Source organism: Rhinatrema bivittatum, chromosome 5 (assembly GCF_901001135.1).
Source record: "Rhinatrema bivittatum chromosome 5, aRhiBiv1.1, whole genome shotgun sequence".
NCBI classification, from domain to species: Eukaryota; Metazoa; Chordata; class Amphibia; order Gymnophiona; family Rhinatrematidae; genus Rhinatrema; species Rhinatrema bivittatum.
This window is the reverse complement of record NC_042619.1, coordinates 139,478,596-139,505,608: the sequence shown is the minus strand read 5'-3', so window position 1 is coordinate 139,505,608 and position 27,013 is coordinate 139,478,596.

Genomic DNA, 27,013 nt, shown 5'->3' with positions numbered 1-27,013 from the left:
TCAGTTCACAAACACCATATTTTCTACCTTGCTGTTATTTAATTATATTTAACTCATGTCTTTTAACTGTTAGATCAAGGAAAGTTACATTCAACCACAGTTGGAAGTCCCCTGTCCCCAGAGAGCTTAAAAATAAGGGGGTCATTCACTAAGCCTCAGCACAATGGTTACTGCTGGGCATGGAGCCCAGGGGGCACATTGACCCCATGCTGGTATATCAGGGACATTTTGGTGAGGTGGGGGGTATGGGGAAGTGGAGGGCCACTAGACCACCAGTGTTCTTTTTTGGCCAAAAGTGGGGGGGGGGGGGCTAAAGGGGGGCAAGGGGGGGACATTAGACAACCAGGGCTACCTTCCTGTGTAAGGGAGGGTGAGCTGGGGTAGGCTAGAGTGCAGTCCTGGCCTCTAGTACCAGATGATTTTAGTGAAGGGGATGGGCTTGTGCTAAGGCTACAAATTTACTATTAAATATTTTTTTACACCATGGCCGCCTCCAAGACCTGGGGGGAGGGGGGAGTTGATTGGGTGAAAAGGAGGTCTAGGCAGATCCTTGGGGTTTGCGTCTAATTTTGGTGGGTTTACCAAGGGCCATTGGTCACTTTTAGACAAGGCCCCAGGAGCCTAGGGACATTCATTAATATTCTGAAGCTCCTGAGGAAGTTAGCTACTAGCTTTGTAAATTTCTTGGTAGGCTGTGTTATTTGATTTGCATCCATAAGGGTATGGATAAGCTCATTAGCTTACTAATCAGCTCATTTATGTACTAATGAGCTCATTTAAATAAGCATGGTTTAGGAGCTGGATATTTCAAATATCTCATATTATCACATATTAGCACGTTTACCACGTGAAAAATAGTGTTTTTTTACATAGTAAATGGCCTAATGAAGCTTAGTGAAAGGCAGCCTAAAAGAAAGATTTATCAAGCTGCAATATGGCTATAATGCATGTTAAACAGCATATATCACATGATAAATGCTGTATATCATGCAATATCACCCTATTGTAGGACCCAATGTTCCTGCAGTAGAATTAAAGGGCTCTCCCTTATAATGATTGTTTCAATATTTGTCTTATACAATATTTCATATTTGTTTCACTGAATAATTTCTATTATTTGAATAGATGAAAGCTACAACAAGAGGAGCTGATTTGTATTATAAAGTCTCTACTGAGTTAAATGTGCCCATTTACAGTGGTACTTATAGAGTCCTATTCACCCTATTAAAGTGTTCTCTCTCTCACACAGCTGATAAAAACAAATAATATGTGTTACAATATTTGTCTATGTGATGTGGTAAGTCTACAGTTTGTTTAACCACACCCATATTTTATTTTTTGCAGGCAAACTTTCTGCTATATTTATACCATTTTGATGAATATAGGGATTAGATATTTATTTATTTATTTACATGATTTTATATACCGATAGCCGTTTGCACATCGTATCGGTTTCCAGAAAACTAAAACTTTTTGACAGTGTCATTAAACAGAACTTTTGGCACTGCCATTACATAGAACAGTAAACTTTGCATACAATAGAAGAACATCAACAAACAGAAACTGGGTAACTATTTACAAGGAACGAAGGTTCCTAAAATTGGGAGCAGATGAAGGAGAAGTTAACAAACGTACATTGTGAAGGTAATACATGTAAGGCACTGTAAATATATAAGGAAATCAAAGGGGAGAAGGGAGATGAGAGAAGAGTCAGCAGAAGCACATTGTAAATGGTGATACCAGGAATGCATTATACACCACTTGGGGGGACATCAGGAGGATGGTTGTTGAGGGAGGGGTAGGCCTGTAAGAAGAGCCAGGTTTTTAGCTTTTTTTTGAACTTGGGAGTAGATGTTTCAGTGCGCAAGTCTGGGGGCATAGAGTTCCACAGGGTGGGGCCGGCCAGGGAAAAGGCTCTGTTCATTGTGGAAATAAGTTTAGTGGATTTGATAGAGGGGGTACGGAGTGTCCCTTGGAGGGCAGTACGGGTGGGTCTAGTGGATGTACGGGAAAGCAGCGGGGGGTTGATCCAGTCAGTGTTTTCGTTAGTGATGCTTTTATGAATGAGGGAGAGAACTTTGAACAGGATACGAGACTGTATTGGTAACCAGTGGAGTTCGATGAGTGTAGGCGTGATGTGGTCACGTTTCCTAGAGTTAGTGAGGATACGAGCTGCGGCGTTCTGTAGGAGTTGCAAAGGCTTAGTATGTGTAGCAGGGAGACCAAGGAGGAGTGCATTACAGTAGTCTATTTTGGAAAAGATAATAGACTGTAGTACTGTACGAAAGTCAGTGAGGAATAGGAGGGGCCGGAGTTTTCTGATGGTTTGTAGTTTGAAGTAGCAGTCAGAAAGGATAGATTTAATGAAGGGTTTGAGAGAGAGCTGGTTGTCAATGAGGACGCCAAGGCTGCGGGTGTGGGAGGGGAAGAGCATGGACGAGTATGCAATGGGAATGGAAGGAGAGGGAAGTTTGTTAGAGATAATGAGGAGTTCAGTTTTTTGTGGGTTTATGGCAAGGTGCATGTCAGTGAGAAGTTGGTTGATAACCGTCAGGCAGGATTCCCACTTTTGTAGAGCAGTTTGGAGGGAGTCAGTGAAGGGGAAAAGGATTTGGACATCATCTGCGTATATAAAGTGTTTGATGCCAAGATTAGTAAGGAGGGTGGTGAGGGGGAGCATATAAATGTTAAAAAGAGTAGAGGAGAGAGAGGAACCCTGGGGGACGCCTTGGTCAAGGCTAACTGGGTCAGATTCGTTGTTGCCAGTGGATACTGTATAGTGGCGATCTTGTAGGTATGATTTAATCCAAGAGAGGGCAGTGCCGGAGATTCCTATTTTACTGAGAATGTTGATTAATATGATGTGGTTAACAGTATCAAAAGCGGCAGATATGTCTAACATAGCAAGGAGAAATGAGTTCCCAGTGTCAAATCCTTTAATAATGGTATCTGTCAGGGATAGCAGCAGTTTTTCAGTGCTCAGGTTTTTCCGGAAGCCATATTGTGTGGGAGGGAGGATGTTGTGTTGTTCTAGGTGGTCAGATAGGCGAGAGTTGACTAATTTTTCCAAGATTTTGGATAGGAAAGGGAGATTAGAGATAGGTCTGAAGTTAGCTAGAGTAGAAGGGTCAAGGCTGGGTTTCTTCAGGATTGGTTTCACCACTGCCTGTTTCAGGAGTGTAGGGACTGTACCTTGTTCCAGGGAACAGTTGCAGATGGATGAGAGAGGTTTGGCAATAGCTTTGGGAATAGAAAGGAGGAGTTTAGTAGGAATAGTTTCAGAGGGGTGAGAGGAGGGTTTCATTTTTTTTAAGATGTTTTCGATTTCAAGGGAAGAGGATAAGTCGAAGGATGAGAAGCTGGTGGTAAGATTGAAAGAAGGTAGTTTCACTGTGTTTGGGTTGGCCGCAAAGCGTGCAGTGAGAGAGGACACTTTGGTTTGGAAGAAGTGAGCAAGGTCATTGCAATGTTTTTTTGTGGTGGGAGTAAGCGGTTGAGTGGGGTTGGAGCTGGTCAGGTTAGAGATCATGGTGAAGAGTTATGAAGAGTAAGGTTTGAATATCTATCCCCATGAAAATCTCATGTTCACAAAATGATCGTCATTCCTATAAGAAACTTTTATTTCAATTAACCACTAGTTTCTATCTAATTTTGCCATATAGTAATAGTAGCAGTAATAATAATTTTGACATGGCACCCCTGTCCCTTCAAGCGGCTTACAAGTATGTGCACTGTCTACAGTATATGTGCTTTCTCCATAAGTGCAGAAGATGTGGTTAGTGTAGCTGTGTTTAAAAAAGGATTGGATACGTTCTTGGAGGAGAAGTCCATTACCTGCTATTAATTAAGTTGACTTAGAAAATGGCCACTGCAGTTACTAAGCGGAAGCCGATCCAAGATGTCTGGTAGCAATAAACACGAGAAGATGGATCGGTATAAAAGGACTTTATTGAATCTTGTCCTTTTTTACCGATCCATCTTTCTCGTGATTAACACTGCAATTACTAGCAACAGTAACATGGAATAGACTTAGTTTTTGGGTACTTGCCAGGTTCTTATGGCCTGAATTGGTCACTGTTGGAAACAGGATGCTGGGCTTGATGGACCCTTGATGGAACAGGCGCAGATCTGGGTTTGGGATCACGAGGTCGGGTGCTGGGGTCATCTTGGCAAAATTATGCAGGGAGTTTAATTTTAAATCCCTGTGAATACTTCCCAGTGGGGGAGTCTGAACCTGCAAACTCTGCAACCAAGGTCCTCACTGAGGAAGGGATTTTTAATGAAAACTCTGCTGGTAGTGCAAAGGGTCCACGGGCCTGCAAGCAATATGGTTGGAATGGATGGGAGAGACTGAAAATTGCCCTTTATATTTTGAATCCTGAACAAACATTGAGGAAGAAAGCAAAAAAATAAGCTGGATAATAAGTGATATTCTAAAAGGTGTCAAGTTTCTATAGCTGTCAATTGAGGCATATCCTTCATATGACAATGGTAACATGGAATAGACTTAGTTTTTGGGTACTTGCCAGGTTCTTATGGCCTGGATTGGCCACTGTTGGAAACAGGATGCTGGGCTTGATGGACCCTTGGTCTGACCCAGTATGGCATTTTCTTATGTTCTTATGTTCTTATATACTCCTTCAGTGTGGTACAAGTGGACAGACTGGATGGGTCAAAATAAACTGGTCTGTATGTGCCATCATGCACTAAAGATGTTAGGAAATCTATAGAACTTAGCATTTCGCTATAAAATTGCACATACTTTGGACAAAGGAGAATCATTACTGAATCATTTCAAGTATTAAAGGCTCTGTTTTTGCATGAAAAAATAATGAAAAAATGCACATTTTCATCTATTTTAATGTACTGGTTAAGTTCATCAACTGTAGCTAGACTCAAGATGTTAATATAATGTTCATTCTGTGCGGTAATTACAACAACTATAATTATGTTGTAATTATATAATTACAAGCTTCTTAGAATTTTGTCTGTGAATTACTTCTAACACTAAAATTTATTTTGTTGTACTTATGAATTAAAAAACAGATTGTCTTAAAATGTTTGAGTTTTTAACTTTCTTGTTAAGAGTCCCATTTCAAAAGAAACAATGACTAGAATCTTTGATCTAGGATTTACAGTACTGGAGACCAGCAATTTGTAATTCATATTAACTTTTTAAGACTGATTTTCATTTATATTATTTTTAGTCTTATAAAAAGAAAATGTCCCCTCCTAGCAGGCAAAGATAAGTAGATACAGCTTGCTGGATGTAGAAGAATAGTGTACAGGTGGAAGAAGATTTAGAAAAGAGACAGAAATGAAAAGGACAGAGGACAAAAATGAAGAAAAAAGTTCATGGGGGATAATATGCTCGGTGAAACAGTTATTGCCCTTATCAGAAGCATGGGGATTACTACTCTCAACAAATAAAACCTTGATACTTTTGATGCAACTACAACATCATTTTCCACTTTGATGGTGGGAGAGGAGGGGAGTGAAGGAGAATTGGATTCACAAGGCAACCAACACGGGCCTTGACTTTTACAGTTTGGGATATTCATATGTAGAGATAAGGAAATAAGCACAGGACTGCTTTTATGGCCTAGTCCTAAAGGAAAACAAGTCAACATTTCCAGAATTTTCAGGAAGGCAGTAATTTTGTATGGGTTTGACAGTTGCTTGGTTTTTGATTGTAAATATTACTACCCTTATCATAAGAATTGGGAATAACTGCATGGACTACCCTTAAGAGAAACTGGGGTGTGACCTACACAGTGCAGTAGATATTGCCATAAGAATCTTGCTGGGCAGACTGGATGGACCATTTGGTCCTATTCTGTCATCATTACAATGTTACTGTGTTATGATTCTATTCATCTACCCCTTGAAGTAGTCAAAAATGTGTTGGCAGTAGGGTTTCCAACTGGCTCCAGATTTTCAGGTCAGGTTGATCCAGTCCTGGTTTTACCCCATAGCATGCTGGGACTTATTCTGATTTTCCCATTGCATTCCCTAAGAAAAGCAAGACTATAACTACTTACCTGCAGTGGAGAAAACAAGGACTGGATCAACCTGACCTGAAATTGTGGAGCTAGTTGGCAGAGACATATAAACATAGTAGATGTCAACAGAAAAGAACCAGCGTGCCTATTTGTGCCTATTTACTGTACTGTCACAGGTATATGGTCTTCTGCCTCTGTCCGCTAGACTGCTACTCTTTGTGTCTATGCCATATACGTATGGTTGACTTATGCATTTTTTTGATTCATATGACCTCAACTGAAAGTCTGTTTATGTATCCCCCTCCATCCACAGCTCTGGGTAGGTGCAAAACCCTTCCAGTCAAGAAGTATTTTCTCATAGCTTTTCTTTCACTGAGTCTGATGTACTAAAGTCTGCAGAATTTTAGAAAGTCCACAATCAGGCCAATTCAATATGGTGCGCTCGACTGAGCGCGTAGTTTAGCACCCGTTTGGCTGCGCGTTTTTGACGCACGTCTATTACCCCTTAAATGTGCAGCCAAACTCACGAAAACTAATAGCGCTCATCACATGCAAATGCATGTTGATGAGCCTATTAGTTAGTCGCCCTGGATACTGAAAGTAAAATATGCAGCCAAGCTGCACATTTTACTCTCAGAAATTAATACCTGCCCAAAGGCAGGCGTTAACCATAGACAGCACCGGGTAAGTGTACAGAAAAGCAGTTTTTTCATAGCGATATTAAGTAGGAGATTCCCCCCCCCCCCAAAAAAAAAAAGACCTTCTCGAAAAAAAATATAAAATCTGCCCGCCTGTCGGCGGGTTCGAAAACGGATGCTCCATTTTGCCGGCGTCCATTTTCCAAACCCATGGCTGCCAGCAGGTTCAAAAACCGACACCGGTAAAATTAAGCGTCGGTTGTCAGACCCACTGAAAGCCGCCGCTTCCACTAATAATGAGGTGCTAGGGATGCGCTAGTATCCCTAGTGCCTCCTTATTAGTGTGGGCCCTAATTTAAATGGAGATGCCCTGGTGCACATCGGGAGAGCCGGCGCTCAGCACGGAGCGCCGGCTCTCCCGTAGGTTTTATTGCATCGGTCTGTTTGTGTGTAAAAAAAATTGGCAACTTCTGTGCATAAGGTGGGCATAGGAGCACATTCTTCCTTTTTTACATCAAAATGTACCTTTTTAAACTTTTGTTGGCTTCATATATAGTAAACTTATGTGCATATGTTAACTCTTGTGAATGTTTACAAAAAATTAAAGTTAATGAGCTGCTGTGATGCAAATTCACACAAAGCAACCCATTAATTAAGACCCACTGTGATGACTTGGAGGAACGCAGGCACAACCTATGGTGGGAGGGAGCCCCCGGTATCAAATCAAAGTAGGGAGGGAGAAATATTTGGGGTGGAGGAGCAGGGACCAGGGATAGAGAATCAAGCCATGTGGGTGGAGTTGGAAGGGCTCTGTGCACTGCCCACGGCCTTGATTAGCTTGCATACCACTTGCAGAGCCCTTTTGCTATATGAGAGCCTAATCAAGCAGTTTGAGTTTGCTGCTACTTCCATATCTTGTCTTCTCACCAACCATGTATAAGTGCATGTCATTCACTGGGCACAATAAAGGTAAATAAAAAATTAGTAGTGGTGGCCCTCCCAGTGAATGGTTAAAGGGCAGGGAGTAGCACAGCCCAGCAGTGTCTCAGCGACTGTTATGGTTATTGGTGTTTGGGTGGATCCTTGGACACTGTGGCAGCTGACCACGCCCACGGGGGCAGTCCCATGAGGGACCACAGAGTCAGGTTAAACTCTGGACAGACAAACACAGATTTGAATCTTTTGTTAAACAGTATATGGAACCACCAGAGGTGGCAGTAGTGAGTAGTGGTTGTAGAGTCCGGCTGGGCACATCTCTCACAGAACGCTGGAACAGCGGATCCTCTGTAGGCAGTGCTGTAGTGGAAAGAAACTGAGAGTTATGAGCACACAATAGAATTAGCAGTCAGAGTCCCAAGTAGAATAGGAGAGCTCCGAGACAGGGAGAGCAGGCTCTCGAGGAGCGAGTACCTGATCCCTTAGAGCAGAGAGACTCAGTAGCATTGTACTCACTAGCAGTAGCAGAGATTCTACTAGATGAGAGGTCTGGCACCGGAGCAGAGGGCAGGCCCTCGAGGAGCGAGTACCTGATTACAGCAAAGCAGTACTGTAGAGAGAGATGTTTTCTGTACTCACTGATGGTGACTGTAGTTAGTTCTTCAAAGTAGAAGGTAGAGGTTGAAGGCAGTGACACAGGGAACATGGGCCCTCGAGCAGCAAATATCGGTTTCCTGATAGTGCCTGAAAGAAGCAGAGAGGCCCCCGAGGAGCGGGTACCCCGTTAGTGACCCCGAAGGGTAGTAAGAGTTCCAGTGAGAGCTGGAGTGGCAGAGTAGCTTAGGAACGGAGAGTGAATCCCATCTGTACGAATTCTGTTGCTAACTCAACGAGTTAGCAAATGTAGTAGGCAGGTATACCCTGGAGTCATGACATCAGAACATGGGGACGCCCCTGAGGTTCGCACCAACGTGGAAATAAAGATGAGGGCAGCGTGCGCGCACGCACACCCTAGAGGTACCTTGAAGGAGAATGGCGGGAGGCAGCACTAAAGTCGGTCCGGGAACACCGGAGAGGTCGGCAAGCAGACACCGTGGTGGGCATCAGTCCAAGGTGAGCAGGAGGAGCCGCAAGTAGAGAGAGGTAGGCGAGGCGAAGCCATCAAAGACCGACGGACGCAACAGTGACGCAAAGATCCTGCAGCAATGTCGCTAACCAATTCTTTGGTTAGAAGAATAAAAGGGGGGGGGGTCTCTTTGCATTAATCAGATTGTTTAACAAAAGAAAAAGGGAGAAAAGCTGCAATAAGTTAAATTTAAGTGGAAGGGTGGATTAGGTCCATTATGCAGTGGTTTAGGGGTCCAATGACTCTACTTGGTATTGCAGGGGCTATGAGTTTAAGTCCAGGTGAAATGGTTTACACAAAAAACCAAATCTCATTTTATCTCATTTTGGTTTTACTGGTTTCAGGCAGGCAGTTTGTGTACCCTGTCTTGGTGCCCTGCCAATTATATATATATATATGTCTTTCGGTCTGCCACATTTTTGATGATCCTCACAATCCTGAATATACATTCATGTGGGGTGTATGCTTTCTCTTTAAAGCTGGTATTGCAAGCAGCTTGTCTCCCCATATATAGGCCTTCCATAGTTGGTGTTAGACAATCAGAGCCACTCCAACAAAGTGGTTATGTGTCCCCAGGTTACAATAAGGAGTTAATTTTAATCCATTCTAAGGGATGTGTTCTTCAATCTGAAGGCATTCAGAACTGTGCTTGCTTTATTGTCCTTAGGGGAGGCTCAGTCAGAATCACATGGCAGGCAATTTGGGTTCAGATTTCTCTCAGGATCCAGTAAGGGTGGGGGTCCCACATCTGTACTAGGGGAATAGGCAAAACAGAGGATAGAAGTGGTTCTATAATGTGGCAGGGTAAGGTGACAAGATTTTGAGGGGAGAATATTACTCCATGAAACCTTCCTGTCATGGCCGCCTCACTTCAGGCCAACAACTGTGCTGGCAGGAAACTGGCTCAATGGAGCAGTGACACACTAGTGGGGTTTCCACTTCACACCAGCAAAAGAAAAATCCCACGTCAGCATGGAAGTGTGATATGTTGGCGGAGTTCCCACTCCCTGCCAGCAAAAGGAACATCCTCTAGTGGCATGGAACTGTGACATGCTAATGAGGTTCCCACTCCCCAACCGCAAAAGGAAGGTCCTCTGGTGGTGCAAAACTGTTATATGCTGACAAAATTCCCACTCCCTGCCAGCAAATGGAAGGTCCCAGTGGCATGTAACTGTGGCATGCTGACAGGGTTCCCACTCCCCACCAGCAAAAGGACGATCCAGTGGTCGAAGAAGAGTTCTTGAGGTGCTATTGGAGTTTCTGCCACAGCCGGTGACAGAAGGGGTCCTGCTATGCAGCCAGAGAAAAGGTCCAAAATATGTGTGTGAAAGGTGTGAAAGAGACTGTCCCTGTGAGAGTGAGTGCCTGTATATAAGAGAGACTTTGTGAATGTGTGTGAAAGGTGGTGTATGCGTGTATATGAGAGAGTGGGTATGTGAGGTGTGTGGGTATGAGAGTGTGTGAATGTGTGTCTGTGTGTGTATGTATGAGAGGGAGGGAAGCTGTTAGGGATGTGAATCGTTTTTTAATGATTTAAATTATCGTCCGACAATTTTAAAATTGTCATTAATCGGTAAGGGACTCGATACAATAAGAATTCCCTCGATTTATCGTGAAAAATCGTTAAATCGAGTACGGGAATTATTTGGGGGGAAGGCGGGAAAACCGGCACACCAAAACAACCCCTAAACCCACCCCGACCCTTTAAAACCAATCCTTTACCCTCCCCCACCCTCCCGAACCCCCCCAAAATGTTAAATTACCTGGTGGTCCAGTGGGGGTGGGGCCCGGCGCGATCTCCCGCTCTCGGGCCATTGGCGCCATTTTGGCTACCACTGATAAAAATGGCGCCGATGGCCCGATAAAAAAAAACCCACCCGACCCTTTACAAATTACCCCTTTGCTTCTCCTACCCTCCCGACCCCCCAAAAAACCTTTTACATGTACCTGGTAGTCTAGCGGGGGGTCCGGGAGCCATCCCTTCAATCATATCGCCGGTGCCGGTGATGGACTGGTTTCAAAATGGCGCCGATCGCCTTTGCCCTCACTTTGTCACAGGGAGCGACCGTCGCTCCCTGTGACATAGTAAGGGCAAAGGCGATCGGCGCCATTTTGAAACCAGTCCGGCACCGAGGATATGATTGAAGGGATGGCTCCCGGACCCCCCACTAGACCACCAGGTACATGTAAAAGGTTTTTGGGGGGGTCGGGAGGGTGGGAGAAGCAAAGGGGTAATTTGTAAAGGGTTGGGGTGGGTTTTTTTTTTATCGGGCCATCGGCGCCATTTTTATCAGTGGTAGCCAAAATGGCGCCGATGCCCGGAGAGCAGGAGCTCGCGCCGGGACCCCCCCTTCCACACACACACACTGGACTACCAGGTAATTTAACATTTTGGGGGGGTTCGGGAGGGTGGGAGAGCAAAGGGGTCATTTGTAAAGGGTCGGGTTTTTTTTATCTGCTCAGGCCTCACTAAAAAATTAACGATGTGAAATGGAATCGGAACCGATTCCAATTCACATCTCTATCGATCTGATTTTTTTCTCCCTCCATCCGAACCTGATCGTTAAAACGATCGGGCACACGATTCACATCTCTAGAAGCTGTGGATATGTATATGAGAGGGTGGGTGTATATGAGAGGGTGTGTGTATGTGTATGTGGGTGTGTATGTGTGTGTGTGTATAAGAGAGGATGCTTGTGTGTGTCTGTGAATACCTCTATATGTCTATGAGAAAAATTGCCTGCTCATGTTTGTGTGTGTGTGTGTGTGTGTGTGTGAGAGAGAGTTCCTGTGAATGTGTGTGTGAGAGATTCATGTTTGTGCACCCTTTTCCAATCTACAACATTGTCGGGAGGACTGAAAATCTAAAACTCCCATGAATGGAGAGTGGTAGATTTTTTTTATTCTTGTTAGTTTTAATTATTGGATGTGAACTCTGTTGTTTTGAAATATTTTATTAGTTTTTGCTTATATTTTAAACATTTTTATTTGTGTTTTTAATTGGCTGCTGCTCTATTATACAGCTGATTTGACATTATTTTTATTGGTATGTTTAATATTTTTAATTTCTTGATTTTGTTGCATTGCATACAGAGTTTGGTTTCTTGTGATTTCCAGATCAGTTTTAGTCTGCGTGTTTCAATTTATATTTTATGATTTCTTTATTCTGTATTTGGTGAAGTCTATCTGTATTCTGCATGTGTGACTGAGGTTAGGTATAGTGTGTAATTTCTGCGAAGAGATTTACAACAACCTGGTTCAATCTGTTTTCCTAATAGGAGGTGTGTTGGTGTTTAGGGCCTGGTGTAATTTTGGGGTATTGCTTTTTCATATGTTCAGTGCTGGCTGTTATGCTATGGAAGGCTTACTGTACTGGAATTGTAGTTCAGTTTATTCCTGGCTTTCTGTGGGCCAAGTCCACACCCAGTGCACTTTACCATAGGCCAAATACCATATGGGATCCAGTAAACTACATTGATTAAATGAGAAAGGCAGTTTATTAAGTCTGTTAAGTGGTCATGTTTAGAGATTATTGCTCCTGACATTGTCATCAATGATACTACTGTTAAATTGAAAGAGACAGGTGGCACTTTATAGATTAACCAATTTATTGAAGCATGAGCTTTCAAGGACAGAGTCCACTTCACCAGATGCATCCTCGAAAGCTCATGCTTCAATAAATTTGTTAGTCTATAAGTTGCTACCCGACTGTCATTTTTACTAGACTAGACTAACATGGCCATCCCTCTGATAATCTATTGATAAACTGAGTAATGAAATAAAATTATTAGGTGTTATTGTTGATTCTCACCTAACTTTTCATACACAAATTAGTGATGATGTTAAATATTGTTTTTTCCTATTACAGAGATTTTGAAATATATGTATATTTCTTGATAAGGAGGACATGATCACTCTTATTCATGTGCTTATCCTTATGAGATTAGATTACTGTAATTCTCTATTTTCTTTTCTCCAATTGATTGAAAACACCATGGCTTTATTGTTACTGGGTCTTAAACTATATGATTATGTAATGTCGGCACTGAAGTTACTATATTGGCTCCCTGTTTTATTTCACTTAAGTTTAAAATGTTATTACTGGTTTTCAAATCAGTTCTTTCTTATGTATTAAATTGTTATTGTCCCACAAGACACTTGCACTCAGTGAAAAAAATGCTTTCAGAATTGCCTTATAAATTAAAATTTGCAGAAACTATAAAAAAGTCTTTTTCATCTTATGAACCCTCATTGTGGAATACATTACCCTTAGGTCTTGAGAATCAGAATAGGTCACCCAGTTTAGAATGCTAAGTAAGACTTGACTGTTTGTCAAGGCTTTTCGCTGAGGTCATAAAGTAGCCTTTTATCTTTGATGCTATTTTATTTAGATGATGCTGTCTTTTTTATGTAGGGAGATATTGTTTTCTGTTTATCTGTGTATATGTGGTGATTTGTATATCGCCTTGTATGAATGGGGTGGTTGATAAAATAAATAAATAAATAAATAAATAAATAAATACTTGTTCTATGGTTGTACTCTCACATTCCACAGCTAAGGATACTTTGTGCTTGCCCTATACATTCTTGATATTTTATATCACTTTTGCAGCCATCCTTTGGGAGGTTGTTCCAAGCATCCAACACACTTTCTATGAAAAATATGTTTTCTTGAGCCTACCATTCTATGGTACTTTAAATTGTATTCCTTTCTACCATCTACTTCCCTCAAGACTAATTCTAATAAGAAAAGAATTATTGTATTAGGATAACAATAACTAAAGGGATTAAGGGAGACCTGATTCAGGCTGCAGATGTATTACGTTTCCCCTAGAGACAGTAGGTATCAGGGATGTGCTTTCATTTGAAATAAAATAGAAATCTCTGTGAAATGTCCTATTTTATTTCATATTGTTTTGAAACCAGAATGCAAGAAAACAAATAAAATTTAGTTCATTTGTTTTTAAAGTAGCAGCTGCCAGCCCCAGGGTAACACTAGCCTGCCAGCCAGCCACAAATGAGAAAAAATCCATTCTATCATAATTAAAAAAAAATATCCTCTTCTCCAAGCTTTACAACATCCTATATGCACAGTTACTCCAGCACACCCTGACCTCCATCTCTATGCCTAACCACATCTAAATAGGGTAGAAGCATTACTCATAGAATAGAAGCAATCCCCAATTACTCCTGCCCTGCTGATGTTGTATTTCAAAATGACACCAGCTGACCTGAGGCCAGTGCCATTTTGGAGTAAGGTCCATACTCCAAAATGGGGCTTGCCAGTCTGAGGGCCAGATTCATTAAGTCTTTTCTCCCCTTTTGTGTCTATGGGAAAAACCCTTAGGGGTAAATTTTGAAAGCCCTGCGCACATAAATCCAGCCTGATTTACACGCGCAGGGGACTTGCGCGCCAGCGTGCCTATGTTGCATAGGCCGCCGGTGTGCGCTAAGCTCTGGGGTGCGCGTAAGTCCCGGGGCTTTGCTTGGGGGGGGGGGGTCGGGGGCAGCACGGTATTCGGGGGCATTCCAGGGGCGGGGCTGTGGGCATGGTTCCGGCCCTGGGGCATTCCGGGGGCGTGGTCGAGGCCTCCGAAGCAGCCCCTGGGCCGGGGAATGGCACGCCGGCAGCCAGCCAGTGCGCGCAAGTTACGCCTGCAACTTTTTTGACAAAGGTAGGGGGGGGACTTAGTTAGGGATGTGGAGAGGGTTAGATAGGGGAAGGGAGGGGAAGGGAGGGGAAGCTGGGGGGGGGGGGGGGGGGGGCAGAAAACAAGTTCCCTTCAAGGCCGCTCCGATTTCGGAGAATGGGGAAAGCCATAGGGGCTTTCCCCGTTATAAAATCATGCGTAGATTTGTTCCCGCCGGTTTGCGCGAACAAATCTATGCCCGCACGTATGTTGTAAGATCTGCCCCTTAGTGTATCAAATACTGAGGTTGATGCTATTTTGAAACACATCACCTCATAATGATCCATAGATGGAGAAAAAAACAGGGTGGGCAAGCCTGGGGAAATTTATGAGCATGGTGTTAAGCCCAATTGGGAAGATTATTTTTTAAGATGTTGGCAGTGCAAGTTTGTTTTTGTATGCACTATAGTAGAATAGCGTAGATATGAAAAAAAAAATGTATTGCAAAATAAAGCAACCCCCACCCAAAGGAAACAATGTAATGAAAATTCTCCACACATAATAGGTACTAAAACTCTCAATTAGCAAAGTTTCCTCATTTACATGAATCAAATATCCATGCAGATGAATCAGTATCAAAAAACAATATGCACATATACTGCAATTTCAACAGATTTCAGAATTTTTGCATTATAAGATAACAAAGGCTAACTAAAAATATGTCAGTAATCAGAATAACAATTTTTTTCCAGACAGTGAAAGTAATTGCTTCATGCATCATGTTTTGACATTTTTATGCAATAACTTTCACATTTTAGAATATAACCAGTCCTCCCATATGTAGTGCCTTATAGGTTATCAGTATACTTACAAAGGACATGGCACACCAATGCCAGAGAAGAGATCTACTTCTTATGCATTAAGAAAGGGTATTTTATTGTGTACACATTTGGAACAGGACCCTGTGAAACTGTGAAAATTCTCTCTTTCTGATGTGTCCAGAAATCATTTTCATCAATCCAGAAATGTGATTGTTTGCCTTTTGAAGTTTCTATAGCTCTAAATTTGTCCTTCTATTTCAGAGTCATATCAAGGAAAGCATTTCTGATTAGAAAGGCATTGATCATATTACACTGTATTCTTTCATCTTCAAACTCAGTATGGCCTCTTTGGCATATATGCCAACATTTAAAAGCTCTTGAGAAATAAATTTGGAGGAGAAAAGATGAAAGGGACCTAACATTTACAGTATTGCATTGGAGAATGGTAACTTTTAGGGTGGAAGTGTAGAAAAGAAAAATATTGCAGTGTTTGCTATAGAAAGCTATTATATAATGCTGAATTCAATTTAAAAAAAATTGCAATCAGATCTACATCTACCTCATTCTTTGAAATGAAAATGACTTATTTGTTCAACATATCAAATATTCATTATCTTTCAACAGCAAAAACTGGTTAAAACTGATATATATTTGTATATACGTTTTACAAAACACTTTTATCATTCTCAGAATTGTTATATCCATTGTTAAGACCATATTAAGATATAGGTTTACATTTCAGGCAAAAGTAAAGCAAAACTTATACAACAAATCTACAAATTATCTTACCTGCATAATTTTGAAATTGAAGCTTATTTGATTAAAGATTTCATTTCCTTCAACATTTTATAGGGAAAACATCTGTATGTAAACCACACTGCCAGGGGAAGATTTTTCCACCATGGTGCCTGTGTGGGCCAAGGATAAATAAGGTTGAGACTTGTGGTGGAGATGGCAGGAGACACTCTCAGAAGCTCTCTCTCCAGCCGGGTGCAGTGCAAGTGAAAGGACTGAACCCATCCAATATCATTTCCCGCAGGTAAGGAGGGAGAGCAAGGGTAAAAGAGGGAAAGGAGGAAGGGGTACTGCAAGCCTAACTTTCTTCTGCTTTACAGTAAACAAGTTTTATTAGCAAGAACCATAATAAAATGAAAATGATCATAAACAATAGTGATAACATTACTGAAAATGTCTTTTATATACAAGATGTTTTTATATACACTAGAGATATAACTACTTCTGAGATGGCAGTATGTCCCCTGTCCTTCAGTCAAGAATGACTGTTCAAGAATACATTTCAGATAAGTATTCTGTAAGTACTAATTATTTAAGTTAAGTATTAACCCAAATTATGAACAGTAGGTTCAAGAATGTGATGCTTTGTGTTCACTGTCTTTTTACAGGTGTCCTTTTGCCAAAACATTGCAAAAAGATAAGTATCTTTACCTTAAAACTATAGTTGTGCTTGTAATTCATATTTTTCTTTATTGAATAACTTTGTTTTCTCTATTTAGAGTTGTCTTACAGTTTCTTTCTTCGTCTAAATGTACACTTTGTTGAACCCGTGCTTTCACTTGAGTCGATATAGCTAGATCAGTGATGGCGAACTCCAGTACTTAAGTGCCACAAACAGGCCAAGTTTCCAAGATATCCTCAATGAATATGCATAAGATAGATCTGCATACAATGGAGGCACTGCATGAAAATCTTTCTCAAGTATATTCATTATAGATATCTTGAAAACCTGGCCTGTTTGTGGTTCTTGAGGACTGGAGTTCACCATCACTCAGCTAGACTGTGGAATGCAGTGCAAGCATACTTAGCTCAAGGTCTTTGTAGCTTGGTTTCTTTGTGTCTGGTTTCTGTATTTTGATCCTGTATTTTGGTTCTTTCCAGGTCCTGAAGTTGTTGCTGATGCTGTATCTGTGATCTGTAGATCATCTTTTCTTCTTTCTTCTTCAACGTGTTACCTATTTTTTTAATTAAATAGCATGGGGAGGGATTAACTACACTCTTTGTGAGAATTTTCTGAAGCTGTGTTATCAGCAGTGTTACCTCAGTGTGGTCTCAAAGATTTGTTGGCACTGTACCTTTGTCTAAAGGGAAAAATAAAAGGATAAGCGGAGAGAATAAAAAGATGGTTAGTGTCTTTTGGAGCAGTTGCACTGACTGTAGCATTCACATTGTTGAACTTTCCTACTCTGTATCTGCAGCAGCTTCCTTCCCTGGTACAACTGTGAAGCAAGGATAGCTTTCCTGATTCTCCATTTAACTTGGAATTTCTTTACTAAAGATGATCAAATTCAGCTGTTGTCCTGTGTAAAGATTAACAGTAGCCTTTACAATTGGCTGGCTGTGGTAAAACTCAATCAAGTTTATACAGTCTCAGAAGTGAACACTTGGATTAGTCTTGGCTAACAACAATAGCAACTTCCTCCTGCTGAGGGACTCCTACAGATAAACTCAATATCAGTCAACAAGCAAGTGGTATCAAATAAATGTTCATTTTCAAATTCCTTCAGCAATAACGATCATACAGTCCTGACTTAATATGCTGAATTAAGAGAAATGCATGTCTTCAGCTTTGCAATTACCATTAAGTAACTCTTAATTTTTCTTGCATACATGGTATAGTCATTAAATTAAATATTCTTTTGTAGTATCTTCTTCTTTAGGCACCAAAGCAGGTCCTGTGAGCTGGCAAGAGAAATGCTCTGTCCTGTACCAGCTGCGTTTCCTTTTTTGCTTTCTTTCTCTTTTCTGCTGTTTCTCTGTTGCTCTCTTTCTACTTTGCTGCTCTTCTCCAGACTGCTTCCTTTGGCTGCTGCTTTGCTTCTGCACACAGCACTTGTAGCCAGACCCTTTTATCTGTCCTGGGGTACCTATCCTGTGCTAGTGATGACACAGAAAATAGTGCCCAGGGGTCCTCGGGGGTAACATTTACAATTGCAGAAACCTTTCCTTTTTCCCCTGCTTACAATATCCAGCAGGAATAATAAATTTTGATAATAACCTATGGAAGCAACTTTCAGTATTCTTAAATACCAAAGCACTGCAGGAACTAGTGTATTCTTCCACTGGCTTCTTTACTGCTTTTCTCATTTGGGATTCTGGGAGTGTAACTGGGAGGAGGTAACTTAGCCGGATAAGGGGGTTATTTTCCAACGTGCGAAAAGCCGTTATCGCACATGATAACATCGCACAATGTGCTAACAAAGGGACAGATTTTAAAAGTTACACGTGTGGGGTACATTTGTGCGCGCCACGCGGCGCGCACAAATGTACACCAGATTTTATAACATGCGTGCGCTGCCACTCGCATGTTATAAGATCCAGGGTCGGCGCACGCAAGGGGGTGCACACTTGTGCACCTTGCGCGCACCGAGCCCTAGGGGAGGCCCGATGGCTTTCCCCGTTCCCTCCAAGGCTGCTCCAAAATCGGAGCGGCCTTGGAAGGAATTTTTTTTTGGTTCCCCCCACCTTTCCCTCCCTTCCCCATCTAACCCATCCCCCAGCCCTACCTAAATCCCCCTCTACCTTATTTCTTCGAGTTATGCGTGCCGGCTGACTGCCGACGCGCCATGCCCCGGCGCAGACCGTTGTGCCGGAGCACTCGGCCCCACCCCCGGACCGCTGCCACACCCCTGGCCATGCCTGTGGACTGCCGCCACGCCCCAGCCTTGCCCCTGGATCGCCCATTTTTTGAAGCCCCGGGACGTACGTACATCCCGGGGCTTGCGTGTGCTGCTGAGCCTATGCAAAATAGGCTCGGCGCGCGCAGGGGTAGGTTTTCAGGAGTTTCGCACATCTCTTACGCGCGTAACCCTTTGAAAATCTACCCCAAAGCATATTGAGTTGTGCGAATGTAAATTTTTAATTAACTATTCAAGGGGTGGAGTTGGGGCTTTTTGCGGCTCATAACGCACCCAATAACTATACCTTTTCCCGTTGTGTTAGGCTGTATTGCTGCATATATCGTACCCTGCGGTATTATCGCAGCGCATATCGCACGCAAAAAAAAAAACGGCAAGCAATCACCACACACCTACTAAGACATTCTGGACCAATAAAAAGGACTGTTCTTAGAAGATCAATGTTCCCTACAATATCAGCAAAGTAACAAGTGCACTTGGCAAGACCACTACATGGCTGAGCAGGGCCGCCGCAGACCCTAGGATGTAGGTCAAGGTCAACCACGACCTGGGCTAAGGCCCCTTGCAAGACATATGAGGGAAGTAGCAGAACCGCTGCTATGGGGTCTGCCGCGACGTCCCTGCAGGTACAGGGAGTGGATCTTTCTTCCACGAACCTCATTGCTAGGTACGCCAGAGGACATTGTGATTACCAGGTATCGACAGCTCTCGTGCTATCCTGGAATTATAGGAAGATATACGAGGTGGTCTTGACCCTCTAACCAGAAGGTCCCGTGCTGTCCCCGTCCTCACCAAACTCTTGGCTACCCTACATTTTACTGCAAGCGGCTCCTTCCAATCCTCAGTAGTTGTTGTGGGTGGGATGTCCCAAAGCACATTTTCATGATGTCTGGACCAGGTCATAGACCGCATGCCTCGATACATATACTTTCCTCACAACAGGCAGGACTTGATGGACTTGAAGCGAGGTTTCTATGCTTTTGCTCACTTTCCTAATGTCATTGGAGCTATTGACTGCACTCATGTGGCCATCATTCCACCACCTGAAAGGAAGGAGGTGTAGTATCGAAGCATGAATGATAGTCAGGAAGGTGAGCATGCAGATACACACCGGTAACATTAGTGTCGTTATGAGGGCCAGTCATGCTATACCTCCAAATAGCACCACACCTGCAGTAGCCAACAGCAAAAATGTAGTGGTATAAAAACTAAAAAAAGGGACAGCTGATGTTGAATAGTGCTACAGGTTGTAGTGGTGAAATAGTAACATCTTACTCAAAAATGGTGAGGTGTAATGGCTTACATTTGTCATTGTTACAGGAGACTCAGGGTATGGATGCAGGCTGTGGCTTATGACCCCCAACCCCACAAACCTCACTTTTTCACCACACTAAATGCAAAGCTTGAGCAATATTCTCTTCCTCTAAAATGTCTCAGCATGACTCCCTACATACCTTCTACTACCCTTACCGCAAAGTTTCAACACAAATTGATGTAAAGCCCAATACAACATGTCACAATACAATGGGTCACAAAGTTAAATGTTCAATGTAAAATGTCACAAATTTCAATGTAAAATGTTAAAATTGTTTAATCTTAAACGACACAATGTTCCATTGTAAAACAGACTCCTCTGTTTCCATTGTAAACCAGTGTGATATGTCCGATGAACATCGGTATAGAAAAACAAACAAATAAATAAATAAATAAATTGTGTGCATTTCACTCACATTCTTCACTGCCCTCCGTCACACAGCATTTGCATAGATATGTAGTCTGGGTTGTATAGCTAATGGCTAGGCATAAAATGATAATGAAGCTCATTTAATGGAGTGATATCTGTGTGTAAATGTTGCACCGGTGATGTGGAATTAAATGGACATGGCTAGAACTGCATGAAAAACTTGCCTTTTGGTTTGGCATGCCTTACATTCACCATTTTTATGTTGGCTTCTTTCAAGGGCTGAGGTGCTTAGATGCTCATGTTCACATTATACATGCATATGCTAACTTAATATAAATACAGTATGTTAGTCATTAGGCCTCGTGTCTTCAGTACAAGGTCAGATGTGAAAGTAGTAGTATTCTGGGTACTTCCTCATTGGTCAGGTTTTGGATAACCTGCACACCTTGATGATGGCCTTAACATTAACAGCTGTGTTGAGGGACAGATAATCCAATGGCAACACATGATTGCATGTAGTGCTGAATAGAGAGGTTCTGTTCATGACCTGAAAGTGTTGACCTCTAACATGTGTTAGTCTACATGCTAATCAGGGTTGTGGTCACAGATGGGAGACATAATCTGATGGAGTCTGTCAGGGAAAGCATAAGAACATAAGAACATGCCATACTGGGTCAGACCGTGGGTCCATCAAGCCCAGCATCCTGTTTCCAACAGTGGCCAATCCAGGCCATAAGAACCTGGCAAGTACCCAAAACCTAAGTCTATTCCATGTTACCATTGCTAGTAATAGCGGTGGTTATTATCTAAGTCAACTTAGTTAATAGCAGGTAATGGACTTCTCATCCAAGAACTTATCCAATCCTTTTTTAAACACAGCTATACTAACTGCACTAACCACATCCTCTGGCAACAAATTTCAGAGTTTAATTGTGAGTTGAGTGAAAAAGAACTTTCTCCGATTAGTTTTAAATGTGCCACATGCTAACTTCATGGAGTGCCCCCTAGTCTTTCTATTATCTGAAAGAGTAAATAACCGATTCACATCTACCCATTCTAGACCTCTCATGATTTTAAACACCTCTATCATATCCCCTCTCAGCTGTCTGCTGAAAAGTCCTAACCTGAGGCACTCCACTGCCCACTCTCTTCCACTGAGAAAATTGTCCATTTAATCCTACTCTCTGTTTCCTGTCTTTTAGCCAGTTTGTAATCCACGAAAGGACGTCGCCACCTATCCCATGACTTTTTATTTTTCCTAGAAGCCTCTCATGAGGAACTTTGTCAATCGCCTTCTGAAAATCCAAGTACACTACATCTACCGATTCACCTTTATCCACATGTTTATTAACTCCTTCAAAAAAGTGAAGCAGATTTGTGAGGCAAGACTTGCCTTGGGTAAAGCCATGCTGACTTTGTTCCAGCTTTTCCATTCATTGAAGGGCACAGTGAGCATGTCAAGCTAGACAATAGGAACCTGCCCATGAATGGTCCTGTTCATTCCTCAAGCAGAAACCAGCAGAGTCAGAAAGACTCTGAATATACCAGTATGGAGCACCCATACTCTGTGTGGGTGGTGCTCCATTTTCGGCAGTACTAATATGCATCTGTTATACCATGTTAGTTGATATCAGTAATAAACTGTGCAGTCTGCAAAGAGCAGCCACATGGGAGTCCACACACATGTCAGCTTCCCAAGGGCCATAGTGTGTGCCCTTGACTATAGTCTGCCACAAGCACCTCATCATTTGATAAGCAGCCCAACTGATGTGCTTGTGCCCTAAATGGAGGCTACATGAAGCTGTACAGTGGTCCATAGGTGTCAAGGTTGCCCTTCTTAAGCAGGGCAGAACAAACAGGGAACAGACAGGCATAAGGAACAGTGATAGTGTAGAAGCCTACGTGGCCTGACGTGCATACCAAATGTGTATAACGTAAAGCATGTTGTGCCCAGGGATCTATTCTAAAAGTGTGATGTGGGGAAGTAGGCCATGAGGCTGCCATGTCTCTGCCTGTTGAGACATCCTCTGAGCGGACACCCTCCCAACTCTCAGCCAAAGGTGTCACAGTGTGACAAGCTGCCTAACAGTGTGTGCCTGGCCCCAGCAAACCATAATCTGTTGTTATCATAGAACAGAATGAGTACTGTGGAATGCCGGTGCATCGCAGCCATTGCAATCCTACCTTAACCAAGCTGTAGAAATCGGTATGCATCACAGTGAAACTGCTCCTTTTTTAGGATGGGACTATGGCATGTGTCCCAGGCCTGACACCACCATGACACCTTAGCCAAGGGCGGCAAGAAGTTACCAGTCAAGAGCTGTCTGAAAAAGACTATTTGATTAATTGTGCCGTCCACATTATGCGGTACTCGGGGAATGGTGAAACACAGAAAGAGAGGTAGGGGGAAGGGAGCACAAACCAGTGGGTTCTGCCTACCCTTGACCCGCACATGAGCTGGACTTAAGTCGCCTTCTAATATTGATAGCTGTGCTAGTCTCCTTTTCCCAGGGGAAGGACTAGCACGCCCATACAGACCAACGCAGTCAAATAATATGTTTAAGGCTCTGAAGTAAATAATGGGTCACAGGGCAGATCTTCTCTTTAATACTAGCTAATTGGTAAGGTCTAACCCATGGCACTGTGGTGAGTGCCCCACCATATCAATGGGCATGCCGAAATTCACACATGAGGGCTAGCTGTGACAAGGGATGGCTCACCGAGTGGTGCCACATCTCCAACAGTTCTGCTGGAAGCAGTGTCACACAGTTGACACCACACTATGTTCAGCGTTAGCGTCAGGTGAATGTTCTGTAAACGAACATGGTCTGCATCCCAGCAGGGGGCATGTCTCTGTGGACAGGGATAGCTACCTTCCACTCTTTCTGTCCTCTTCAACATAGCCTACACTGTGGCAAGTGCATTCTAGAAGCACCGTCTCACTATATAGAAGCACTGTAGCAATATATATATGACGGGCAGCTCCATAGCACTCCATAGCACTAGCATAGCACTGGCAGCTCCATAGCACTCCATAGCACTAGCTAGCAGCACACTGGTTACTTGTATGTTTACAGACTGGGGCCTTGTGTACATATAGTGCATGGACAATGCAAAAGACTGATTATCATGCAGTACCTGAAGTGGGAGACAACACTAACTGATCCCCAGTTACAGTAATAGCAAGGTAGATATGTACAAGCGGGTTTGTTGTCTATGTAGTGGACTATGTGGCTTACTAGAGGGAAAGTGCTTAGCTTGCTCTCATGAACATGGCAATCCACTGTTATATCCCTATAGTGGCATGACACGGCATGAATACATGAGGGCAGACTATAATGCCTGTCCTTTATGGTACAAACAATTGTTCAGCATCGAGGACACACAGACTAGGTGGGACTCAGCAACCCTTTCCCTCCACATGTGAAAGAGCATTCTAGCATCCCAAGTATTTCATTAAGCTGGCAGGGTGCCTCATCACTTACAGGTCGATACAGTAAAGTGTGCTCCGTCGGAGCGCACTGTCAGCCTGCTCTGGACGCGTGTTTTCCCTTACCCCTTATTCAGTAAGGGGAGGAAAACACGCGGCCCACCCGCGGCACCTAATAGCGCCCTCAACATGCAAATGCATGTTGATGGCCCTATTAGGTATGCGCGCGGGATCCAGTAAGTAAAATGTGCAGCCAAGCCGCACATTTTACTCTAAGAAATTAGCACCGACCCAAAGGTCGGCGCTAATTTCTTCCGGCGCCAGGAAAGTGCACAGAAAAGCAGTAAAAACTGCTTTTCTGTGCACCCTCCGACTTAATATCATAGCGATATTAAGTCGGAGGTCCCCAAAAGTAAAAAAAAGTAAAAAAAAAAAAAAAATTGAATTTGGCCCGCGGCTGTCAGGCCGAAAACCGGACGCTCAATTTTGCCGGCGTCCGGTTTCCGAGCCCGTGGCTGTCAGCAGGCTCGAGAACCAACGCCGGCAAAATTGAGCGTCGGCTGTCAAACCCGCTGACAGCCGCCGCTCCAGGCCAAAAGGTGGCGCTAGGGACGCGCTAGTATCCCTAGCGCCTCCTTTCCCTCGTTTGCACCGCGTCGCCTAATTTGCATGCTGGAGCATACTGGATAGCTCGCACCGGCGAAGGGCCGGTGTGTGCGCCGGGAGAGCGGGCATTCGTCCGCTCTCCCGCGGTTTTACAGTATCGGGCTGATACTTGGCAGTTGTCAGGGAAAGCAAGCCACTACTTGGAAGCTAACTTGACACTGCTGTGTTTAACATCTAGCCACACCTTCCTACAAACAGTGGGTGCAAGAATCACTGGACTTTACTACACACTGCTCGGAACCCCTTGCCTTTTCCTCAGCAATATTCAGAAACTGCATACATTTAATAGACTCAGATATACTACCCTTCCTAATGTGATCACCATGACATATAGTCCTGTAACCTCCTTGACATGGCAGGTTCATCCTTAGCACCCACCTAGTTGAAGCTCACAAATGTTCGGCGTGTAAAAGGCAGATGCTGAGGCTGCTATAAAGTGTCCCAGCCTTCAGAACGTCAGCATTGCCCCTTCACATACATACAATACGCAAAGCACATAGGCTCCAGCTTCTTACAGAATTTGTCCTTTGCAGCATGCAAGGTCATGTGTGTGTGTATTACTTATCCACTATCAGAGCATAAAGGCAAAAAACACAAAGAAGATTGCATAAAAGCAGGTTTATTCCAGAAAACAGTGCAGTGTGTATTATGAAATATGTGTTCTGCACTTTTAACATTAAATTTTAGTTCATAGGTAGTCACATTCAGCAAAAAGCAATCAAAAAGGCTATCTCTTCCTTATAACACATAATATTGGAAGTTATACCCACCAAAAAGCTAAAAGTTATTAACATATACAGGTAGTGGGTGTTATCTGCATTGATGAAGCATGACTAACTAGGAACATAGAAACAGGAAGTGGTACCCCAAAAGCTCTAGTACTGCCATCAAATCACAACTGCATAATGATAAACAATGTGTAAACAGGCACAGGCCCCAAACAGTCCATGTTGAAAGAGTGCACTGAAAGGGGACAGCCTGAGAGCCATGGCAGCAGAGTTCAAATCAAGGCCCCAGACAGTCCATGTTGAAAGAGTGCACTGAAAGGGGACAGCCTGAGAGCCATGGCAGCAGAGTTTCAAGTCAAGACAGCAGGAGAACAAGTAGACAGTTCAGCATGTAGGCAGCAGGAAAAGAACCACAAGGTGTTGCTACGGCACTGAAGGAGCAGCACAAGACACAGCAACATGGAGGAAGGAGGCCCAGCACAAGACACAGCAGCAGACAGCCAGCATTTGCAGCCGATGAGAAGAGATGGCATCCCACAGCAGGCAGCAGGCACTTGCAGCAGATGAGGAAACCACACAGCAGGCACACCAATTGACGTGTTTTTCATTACATTACATTGGTGGATCCATTTTCTTCCATCTAGATGGCACAGGAACTCTGTGGCAGGCCCACGCTGATCCATTTTCCTCCATCTAGATGGCACAGGAACTCTGTAAGGAGGCCATCCCTGTGCTCGAATTACAGGTAGTGGCCTAGCTATGTGTAAAGAGGATTTTTGCCCACTCATGGGCCCTTGCCACGCCGTGGCTTACCTGTTGGAGGTGGCATGGTCTTGGGCAGGCGCCCCCTGCGCCCTCGGGACCCTGAGGGACTGCTGCATGGTGTTGAGGGGATAGAACCTGCTGAGGACCCAGACTGCTGCTCTGGCATCTGCTGCAAGATCTGGAGCATTATGTTTGATAGTGTGCTGAGACCTGCTGTGATGCTGTTCCCTGATTGGGTGACTGCTGCTATCTCCAGCTCCCTCAGTCTATTTTGTGTGTGAGGGCTCGCCATACCCCATGCAGTTCGGCATGCAATTGATCTGCATGTGTGCCTGTCAGGGGATCTGCCACTGGGGCTGACGGAGCAGGGCCCCATATTGGTGGTGCTGGTGCTGGTGCTGGTGCTGTTGAAAGCGCTGGAGGTATCTGTGGCACAGGTACATGGGAGAGTGGCTATGGTTCAGAGCTGGTTGATGGCCTGAGTGGCTGCAAGGTTGGCATTGCTGGGCTGACACTTACTGCACGTGGGGTGCTGCCCGAGGCTCCTCTGAAACAGCCTGGTCAGGCTTCTCCATTACTGAGTGGAGGTCTAATGTTAAATTGAGGGGGGCTTCTGTCCACTGGTGACTGCATTCCATAGAGGGAGGGGGGGTCTCTCAGGCTGCTCCTCTTCCTCCAGAGACCACTGTGTCTGGGCGTCCATTGAAATTGGCCTTGTTAGCATGGCTGGCCTGGTGATCCCTGGGGGATCACGGCTCGTCCCTGGGCCTTCCCAGCTGGGTCATGGATGCTCCTGGCTGGGACTGGAGTATTCTGTGGAAACAGAGGGAAAACAAGAGAGAGTACATAAGTACCAATGTGTCTGTTTGCATCAGAGGTGCAGTTTTTATTTTAACCTAGTAATCCTCATACATAGCAGGTAGCTTTCAACCTT